An 8,787-nucleotide genomic window follows, 5' to 3' on the forward strand; every position below is an offset into this window, starting at 1 on the left:
TTTCTAATTGCCTGGTAAGCTCTGCTAGTTGCTTGGCAAACACCTTGTTTTGGGCTAGAATTGTATCAACATGGTTCAGCTCCATGACTCCCTTAGTGTTGTGCCTTTCTGATGCATAGTAGTACTCATTCTCAGCCACTGTCTCAATCACTTCAATGGCCTCTTCCACAGTCTTTTTCCTGTTCAATGAACCTCCTGATGAATGGTCTACAGCCTTCCTTGATTCATAAGAGAGTCCATCATAGAAAATATGCAATTGCACCCAATCATGGAACATGTCTGGTGGGCATTTCCTTGTCAAATCCTTGAATCTCTCCCATGCCTCGTAGAGAGTTTCACCATCTTGTTGTCTAAAAGTTTGAACCTCAGATCGAAGCCTATTGACCTTTTGTGGGGGGTAGAAACGTGCCAGAAACTTGCTTTCCACCTCATCCCATGTTGTTAGACTCCCCCTTGGGAATGATTCCAGCCACTTAGCTGCTTTGTCCCTAAGTGAAAATGGGAACAAAAGCAGTTTATAGGCATCTTCCTGGACTCCATTGGACTTCACAGTGTCACAAATTCTCAGGAATTTTGTGAGATGTTGGTTGGGATCTTCATTAGCACTTCCACCAATTGAACAATGATTCTCCACCAGTGATATTAGCTGTGGTTTGAGCTCGAAATTGTTGGCCTGAATGGGTGGTTTCTGGATGCTGCTACCACAATTCCCAGAGGTTGGGTTTATGTATGAACTAAGAACCCTCCTCTCAGGAATGGCATTGTTTCCATTAGCTCTCTCATGGTTGTGAACTTCTCTATCCATGTTGAGATCTAGAGCTTCCTCAAAATTGTCCTCAGATTCTTCTTCTCCCAGTATTCTCTTCCCTCTTGCTTCCCTTCTAAGTCTATGAAGGGTCCTCTCTGGTTCGGTATATGGAGGAGTTGATGTCTCTCCTCTCCTACCTGTCATACAAGAACACAGCACAGGCAACAAACAAGTGAAATACTCTTGGTTAATGGAAGAGTATGGTTAGAGCAATTGAGGAATTAATTCAAACAGTTAGTGAGTCAGTGAGTTAGTTGCTTGAATTTAAAGGCATAAAGAAAGAAAGCATGTAACCGAGTGCAGAAATTAAAATTCAACAAATAACTTGTACTGAATTATTCAAAACAGAAAAAAAAAATGCTCAATCTAGTTAACTTCCAATTTGAGAATTGTCAATCGAAAACCAATCCCCGGCAACGGCGCCATAAACTTGGTGCGCATAAACTAGTTATGCTACGATTTAGGAAATTGCACGATCGGCAAAATTCCTTCCGGCAAGTGCACCGGTTATCGTCAAGTAAAAACTCACAATAGAGTGAGGTCGAATCCCACAAGGATTGGTTGAGTGAGCAATTCGGATTAGAAGTGTGTTCTAGTTGAGCGGAATCAAGATTGAGATGAGAATTGCGGAATGTAAAATTGGCGGGAAAAGTAAATGACAAGAAATTGAAATGGCGGAATCTTAAATTGCATGAATTAAAGAACAGAAACTAAATTGCTGAAATTAAAAGGGAATGGGGGTGATTGCATGAATTGAGTTGCAGAATGTAAAGAGAAGATGGAAATCAGAATTGGGGGATTCATTGGGTTATAGGAGATATTGAGATCTCCGAATCAAAACATGTTTATCTCTTCCTCAAGCAATGCGTTCATTGAATTTTTCTTGGCAATCTTATATGATTGGATCCCAATCCCTTGGCTCACCAATTCTCTCTAAAAATGAACAAATTCCCAATCCCTTGGTTTAAATGTTCATAAGAATAGATGATGCTCGATCACTGATTATACCACACAGTTTCATGAACCATAATTTGGTAGGATTACATGTCACAATATCCATCCAAACCCCAATCCAATTCACTGTGAGAAAGCTTCTCTAGCATGAATCCTCCATTCCTTTCCCAAGGTTCCGAAGGATTCCAATTATGGGTAGTTTCTTTCCCAAGACAACTACCCAATGGAATTAGATCGAGAAGCTTTCTAACAAAATTCAAGAGAAAAGATTGAAGAAGAAGATAAACTATTATTGATTCATTGAATTACAATAGAGCTCCCTAACCCAATGAAAGGGGGTTTAGTGAGTCATAGCTCTGAATTCAATTACAAAGATATGAAACTAGCTAAAAAGTGAAAGTCTAGGTCCCTCCTAACTTAAATTCTATCCTATTTATACACTTTCTATATTGAGCTTCTGTTGTGTTTCTTGGGCTTTGAGGCCTCTCCATGCTTTCCTTTTGCCTTGGGTTTATGATCCATAATCTTGATGAGGTTGTTGATCCAAATTCTGTAACATTCATTGAGCCAACTTAGTGATAATCAAATAATGACACATGACTCAATAAATTGAAATTTTAGACTCATCAATCCTTCAGGCCCAATCCCATAAACCATGATATTCAATTGGGTTTCATACCAGAGTAAGTTTAAGTTAATGTTTGTGCTCAAATACTAACTTAAACCGCAATATTTTTGGCCCAGAAACCTTTTCCAAGAGTGGCGTTTAAGTTGCAATTTAAGCTTAAACTGCAGCTTAAACGCCAGACACTTCCAGTGAGGCCTTTTGTAGAAGCACGTTTAAGCTTCAGTTTAAGGTTAAACTGAAGCTTAAACGTGGAAATGGAAGAAGGCAGCCCTGGAGAGTCATGTAGTCGAACACGTTTAAGCTTCAGTTTAAGGTTAAACTGAAGCTTAAACGTGGAGATAGGAAGGGCAGCCCTGGAGGTTAAACGTGGAAGCTTAGAAGGGTAGCCCTGGAGGTGTCGAACACGTTTAAGATCCAGTTTAAGGTCAAACTGGAGCTTAAACGTGGAAATGGCTCCCTGGTGCACTTCCCATTTCTGGCGTTTAACCTCCAGTTTAAGGTTAAACTGGAGGTTAAACGTGGAAATGCTTCCTGATTGGCATTCTCATTCTGGTGTTTAACCTCCAGTTTGAGGTCAAACTGGAGGTTAAACGTGGAATGCTTCTTTGGTGAGACTTTTCATTCTGGCGTTTAACCTCCAGTTTAAGGTTAAACTGGAGGTTAAACTTCAATTCCAGCATTTCTTAGCCTTCATGATTCTGGCGTTTAAGCTCCAGTTTAGGCTTAAACTGGAACTTAAACTCCACATGTGATATTCAAGCTTCCTTTATTGATTTTGTTGCTTCCTTGCTTAGCCTCTTCTTCCCTGAAATCATCCAAACAAATGCATCAAAGTCTTGCAAAATTTCATGAGAAATCTTCCATTCATAGCATTCAAGTAATATAACTAAAACTCATGGAATTTGCATCAAAATCATATTGTTTGGATGGTTCATTGCTTTGTTATTCTTTTAACCATTCTTGGTTACTTTAAGCTCAAGAAAATGCATAAAACCACTAAAACTTAACAGAAAAATACTAGTGAAACTAGCCTAAGATGCCTTGGCATCACAACGCCAGAACAGAGCATGGTTCTGGCGCTGAACGCCCAAAATGGGCAGCATCTGGGCGCTGAACACCCAGAACAAGCATGGTTCTGGCGTTCAACGCCAGAAATGGCCAACAAATGGGCGTTGAACACCCAAAATGGGCACCAACCTGGCGCTGAACGCCTAGAGTTGTGTGCAAAGGCATTTTACATGCCTAATTTGGTGCAAGGGTGTAAATCCTTGAACACCTCAGGATCTGTGGACCCCACAGGATCATCTCAGGATCTGTGGACCCCAAGGATCCCCACCTACCTCCACTCACTTCTTCTCATCCCTCACCACTCTCTTTCACACAATCCCATAAACACTCTTCCCCAAAACCCTTCACCAATCACCTCAATCTCTCTTCCCCATCACCTCTTCACCACTCACATCCATCCACTCTTCCCCATAAACCTACCTCATAAACTCCACCTACCTTCAAAATTCAAAACCAATTTCCCACCCAAACCCACCCATATGGCCGAAACCTTCCCCCCTCCCTTCCCTATATAAAGCCCTCCATTCTTCTTCAAATTCACACAACACAACCCCTCTATACCCTTCTTGGCCGAAACACAACACCTTCCCCCTCTCCTCCATATCTTCTTCTTCTTCCTCTATTCTTTCTTTTCTTGCTCGAGGGCGAGCAAAATTCTAAGTTTGGTGTGGTAAAAGCATAAGCTTTTTGTTTTTCCATTACCATTGATGGCACCTAAGACCGGAGAATCCTCTAGAAAGGGGAAAGGGAAGACAAAAGCTTCCACCTCCGAGTCATGGGAGATGGAAAGGTTCATCTCCAAAGCCCATCAAGACCACTTCTATGATGTTGTGGCCAAGAAGAAGGTGATCCCTGAGGTCCCTTTCAAACTCAAAAGAAATGAGTATCCGGAGATCCGACATGAAATTCAAAGAAGAGGTTGGGAAGTTCTAACAAATCCCATCCAACAAGTCGGCATCCTAATGGTTCAAGAGTTCTATGCCAATGCATGGATCACCAAGAACCATGATCAAAGTAAGAACCTGGATCCAAAGAACTATGTTACAATGGTTCGGGGGAAATACTTAGATTTTAGTCCGGAAAATGTGAGGTTGGCATTTAACTTGCCTATGATGCAAGGAGATGAACGCCCCTACACTAGAAGGGTCAACTTTAATCAAAGGTTGGACCAAGTCCTTATGGACATATGTGTGGAAGGAGCTCAATGGAAGATTGACTCCAAAGGCAAGTCGGTTCAACTAAGAAGATTGGACCTCAAGCCTGTGGCTAGAGGATGGTTGGAATTCATCCAATGTTCCATCATCCCTACTAGCAACCGATGTGAAGTTACTGTGGATCGGGCCATCATGATTCATAGCATCATGATTGGAGAGGAAATAGAAGTTCATTAAGTCATCTCTAATGAACTCTACAAAATAGCCAAAAAGTCGTCCCCCATGGCAAGGCTAGCTTTTCCTCATCTTATTTTCCATCTATGTTACTCAGCTGGAGCTTTCATAGAAGGAGACATTCCTATTAAGGAAGAGAAGCCCATCACTAAGAAAAAGATGGAGCAAGCAAGAGAGCCCATTCATGGAGCTCAAGAGGCGCAAGAAGCTCATCACCATGAGATCCCGGAGATGCCTCAAATGCATTTTCCTCCACAAAACTATTGGGAGCAAATCAACACCTCCCTAGGAGAATTAAGTTCCAACATGGGACAATTAAGGGTGGAACATCAAGAGCACTCCATCATGCTCCATGAAATAAGAGAAGATCAAAAAGCAATGAGGGAGGAGCAACAAAGACAAGGAAGAGACATAGAAGAGCTCAAGGACATCATTGGTTCCTCAAGAAGGAAACGCCACCATCACTAAGGTGGATTCATTCCTTGTTCTTATTTCTTCTGTTTTTCGTTTTCTATGTTATGTGCTTATCTATGTTTGTGTCTTCATTACATGATCATTAGTAGTTAGTAACTTTGTCTTAAAGTTATAAATGTCCTATGAATCCATCACCTCTCTTAAGTGAAAAATGTTTTAATTCAAAAGAACAAGAAGTACATGAGTTTCGAATTTATCCTTGAACTTAGCTTAATTATATTGATGTGGTGACAATGCTTCTTGTTTTCTGAATGTATGCTTGAACAGTGCATATGTCTTTTGAAGTTGTTGTTTAAGAATGTTAAATATGTTGGCTCTTGAAAGAATAATGACTAGGAGACATGTTATTTGATAATCTGAAAAATCATAAAAATGATTCTTGAAGCAAGAAAAAGCAGCAAAGAACAAAGCTTGCAGAAAAAAAAATAGGCGAAAAAAAAATAGAAAAAGAAAAAGCAAGCAGAAAAAGCCAAAAGCTCTTAAAACCAAGAGGCAAGAGCAAAAAGCCAATAACCCTTAAAACCAAAAGGCAAGGGAAATAAAAAGGATCCCAAGGCTTTGAGCATCAGTGGATAGGAGGGCCTAAAGGAATAAAATCCTGGTCTAAGCGGCTAAACCAAGCTGTCCCTAACCATGTGCTTGTGGCGTGTAGGTGTCAAGTGAAAACTTGAGACTGAGCGGTTAAAGTCAAGGTCCAAAGCAAAAAAAAAGAGTGTGCTTAAGAACCCTGGACACCTCTGATTGGGGACTTTAGCAAAGCTGAGTCATAATCTGAAAAGGTTCACCCAATTATGTGTCTGTGGCATTTATGTATCCGGTGGTAATACTGGAAAACAAAGTGCTTAGGGCCACGGCCAAGACTCATAAAATAGCTGTGTTCAAGAATCATCATACTGAACTAGGAGAATCAATAACACTATCTGAACTCTGAGTTCCTATAGATGCCAATCATTATGAACTTCAATGGATAAAGTGAGATGCCAAAACTATTCAAGAGGCAAAAAGCTACAAGTCCTGCTCATCTAATTGAAGCTATGTTTCATTGATAGTTTGGAATTTATAGTATATTCTCTTCTTTTTATCCTATTTGATTTTCAGTTGCTTGGGGACAAGCAACAATTTAAGTTTGGTGTTGTGATGAGAGGATAATTTATACGCTTTTTGGCATTGTTTTTAGTATGTTTTTAGTAGGATCTAGTTACTTTTAGGGATGTTTTCATTAGTTTTTATGTTAAATTCACATTTCTGGACTTTACTATGAGTTTGTGTGTTTTTCTGTGATTTTAGGTATTTTCTGGCTGAAATTGAGGGACTTGAGCAAAAATTAGATTCAGAGGTTGGAGAAGGACTGCTGATGCGGTTGGATTCTGACCTCCCTACACTCAAAATGGATTTTCTGGAGCTACAGAACTCAAAATGGCGTGCTTCCAGCAATGTATAATAGTCCATACTTTGCCCAAGTTTAGACGACGCAAACTGGCGTTCAACGCCAGCTCTCTGCCCAATTCTGGCGTCCAACGCCAGAAAAGGATCCAAAACCAGAGTTGAACGCCCAAACTGGCACAAAAGCTGGCGTTCAACTCCAAGAAGGACCTCTACACGTGCAACACTCAAAGCTCAGCCCAAACACACACCAAGTGGGCCCTGGAAGTGGATTTATGCATCAATTACTTACTTCTGTAAACCCTAGTAGCTAGTTTATTATAAATAGGACATTTCACTATTGTATTAGATATCTTTTGAATCATCTTTGAATCTTTGGATCATCTTTGGATGCCTGGTTCTTAGATCAGAGGGGCTGGCCATCTCGGCCATGCCTGGACTTTTCACTTATGTATTTTTAACGGTAGAGTTTCTACACTCCATAGATTAAGGTGTGGAGCTCTGCTGTTCCTCAAAGATTAATGCAAAGTATTACTGTTTTCTATTCAATTCATCTTATTTCGCTTCTAAGATATTCATTCGCTCTTCAACTTGAATGTGATGAACGTGACAATCATCATCATTCCCTATGAACGCGTGCCTGACAACCACTTCCATTCTACTTTCGACTGAATAAGTATCTCTTAGATCTCTTAATCAGAATCTTCGTGGTGTAAGCTTGAATGATGGCGGCATTCAAGAGAATCTGGAAAGTCTAAACCTTGTCTGTGGTATTCCGAGTAGGATTCAATGATTGAATGACTGTGACGAGCTTCAAACTCGCGATTGTTGGGCGTAGTGACAGAACGCAAAAGGATAGTAAATCCTATTCCAGCATGATCGAGAACCGACAGATGAATAGGGTGATGACAGGGTGCGTTGACCATTTTCACTGAGAGGATAGGATGTAAACCATTAACAAGGGTGATGCCTCCAGACGATTAGCCGTGCTATGACAGGGCATTTGGATCATTTTCCTGAGAGAAGACCGAAAGTAGCCACTGACAATGGTGATGCATTACATAAAGCCAGCCATGGAAAGGAGTAAGACTGATTGGATGAAGATAGCAGGAAAGCAGAGGTTCAGAGGAACGAAAGCATCTCTATTCGCTTATCTGAAATTCTCACCAATGATTTACATAAGTATTTCTATCCCTATTTTATTAATTATTTTCGAAAACACCACTACTATTTTATATCCGCCTGACTGAGATTTACAAGGTGACTATAGCTTGCTTCATACCAACAATCTCCGTGGGATTTGACCCTTACTCACGTAAGGTATTACTTGGACGACCCAGTGCACTTGCTGGTTAGTTGTGCGAAGTTGTGAACCATGGTATTGGCATAATGTTTTTGGCGCCATTACCAGGGAAAGAAAGAGCGATGAATTTTACATAATTAAAGTGTAATCACAATTTCTGCGCACCAAGTGTCTATGCCTTAAAGCTGTGAATGTCCTAGGAATCCATCACCTTTCTTAAATGAAAAATGTTCTAAAAACAAAAGAACAAGAAGTACATGATTTTGAATTCATCCTTGAGCTTAGTTTAATTATTTTGATGTGGTGGCAACACTTTTTGTTTTCTGAATGAATGCTTGAATAGTGCATATTTTTTGAATTTGTTGTTTATGAATGTTAAATTTGTTGGCTCTTGAAAGAATGATGAAAAGGAGAAAAGTTATTGATAATCTGAAAAATCATAAAATTGATTCTTGAAGCAAGAAAAAGCAGTGAATACAAAAGCTTGCGAAAAAAAAGGGCGAAAAAAAAGAGAGAAAGAAAAAGAAAAAGCAAGCAGAAAAAGCCAATAGCTCTTTAAACCAAAAGGCAAGAGCAAAAAGTCAATAACCCTTTAAACCAAAAGGCAAGGGTAAAAAGGATCCAAGGCTTTGAGCATCAGTGGATAGGAGGGCCCAAAGGAATAAAATCCTGGCCTAAGCGGCTAAACCAAGCTGTCCCTAACCATGTGCTTGTGGCGTGAAGGTGTCAAGTGAAAAGCTTGAGACTGAGCGGTTAAAGTCGAGGTCCAAAGTAAAAAAAA

At 40.2% G+C, this 8,787-nt stretch overlaps 1 non-coding gene across 1 annotated transcript; it reads left to right on the plus strand.

Moving 5' to 3' along the window:
- Nucleotides 1-275: 275 nt before the first annotated feature.
- Nucleotides 276-379, plus strand: LOC112726046 (small nucleolar RNA R71). The gene has a single exon (XR_003165116.1). It is a non-coding gene; the product is annotated as a small nucleolar RNA R71 (small nucleolar RNA).
- The last annotated feature ends 8,408 nt before the right edge of the window (nucleotides 380-8,787 follow it).

Source organism: Arachis hypogaea, chromosome 11, assembly GCF_003086295.3.
Source record: "Arachis hypogaea cultivar Tifrunner chromosome 11, arahy.Tifrunner.gnm2.J5K5, whole genome shotgun sequence".
NCBI classification, from domain to species: Eukaryota; Viridiplantae; Streptophyta; class Magnoliopsida; order Fabales; family Fabaceae; genus Arachis; species Arachis hypogaea.